Raw genomic sequence first — 1,197 nt, forward strand, 5'->3', positions numbered from 1 at the left:
TCTTGATTCTCCTTCACTATATTTTGGATCATAGCACTACCAAACGGTACCACATCGCATTGTTTGAGTGCCAAGCCCGATTATGAGTCGTCGGCTTGTTAAGTATGGTGGTCACCCGTCGATAAGATTTGTTCATGAAACAACCATCACCGCATTATTCGCAAATCGATCGCGACACCGGATCTAACCCTCGGTAGAACTTCTCCATTAATATGTTATCCGAAAAACCATGATTTGGGCTCTTCTGCAAATAATCCTTGAATCTCTCCCATGCTTCATATAATTGTTCCCCCGGTCGCTGCTTAAATTCATAGATCTTGTCCCGAATTTCAGCCTTCTTGCTAGGGGGTACCATTTTGTGAGAAAAGCAGCCACCATCTCTGCCCATGAAGTAATCGAATTTCGGGGCAGCTTCTCGAACCATGTTCTTGCCTCTCCAGCCAAGGAATATTTGAATAACCTCAACCGAATAGCATCTTGTGGAACGTTGTTCTGGATGTGATTAGCACACACATCCACAAAATTCTGCAAATGACGTTGAGGGTCATTCTCGGTAGAGTTCCGAAAGTATCCCTCAAGCTTCAACAACTGGTATAGAGAGGAATCAATTTTCACATAAGCAGCTCCAACTCGAGGCTGAACAATAGCGATGCATAATCCTCCTCTGGAACAAGCTCAGCGAAAACATTCTCATCATCTGAATCATTCGCCTGATTGTTCAACCGATTCCCCTGGTTACCAGCACGTTGATTTTGCTGATTCTGATTCATGTTCACCTGGTTTACACAGAGTAGCAAACAAGGTGTGATGGAATAAGCAAAAGACTTCAATAAAGCAAACACTATTTAGTAATTTCAAAACCGTATTCCCGGCAACGGCGCCAAAATTTGATACGCTCAAATTACACCTATTAATGGTATAACGCGGACGTTGTCAAATATAGTAACCCAACAAGGTTGGGGTCGAATCCCACAGGGAATAGGGTGTGAAAAGGTTACTAAATTCGTAGAATGCTATGTTTAGGTCTAATGTCTTAATCCGATGATTTTGGTAAAAGTTGGGTTTTTAGTAACTAATTGCTAACTATTGCTTTGGTTGTGAATTTATGGTAAAAGAAACTAAGGTTGTGTCCCCTTTAGATAGAGTGTATGATCATGGGTATTGATCTTGATATACTTCTAATGGATCATTATATGA

At 41.2% G+C, this 1,197-nt stretch overlaps 1 non-coding gene across 1 annotated transcript; it reads left to right on the top strand.

Annotated features, from left to right (window-relative positions):
• The first annotated feature begins 224 nt into the window (after positions 1 to 224).
• LOC132069045 (small nucleolar RNA R71) lies at positions 225 to 330 on the top strand. Its single transcript, XR_009417613.1, has one exon. It is a non-coding gene; the product is annotated as a small nucleolar RNA R71 (small nucleolar RNA).
• Positions 331 to 1,197: the final 867 nt, after the last annotated feature.

This window comes from Lycium ferocissimum, chromosome 8, assembly GCF_029784015.1.
Source record: "Lycium ferocissimum isolate CSIRO_LF1 chromosome 8, AGI_CSIRO_Lferr_CH_V1, whole genome shotgun sequence".
Classification (NCBI taxonomy): Eukaryota; Viridiplantae; Streptophyta; class Magnoliopsida; order Solanales; family Solanaceae; genus Lycium; species Lycium ferocissimum.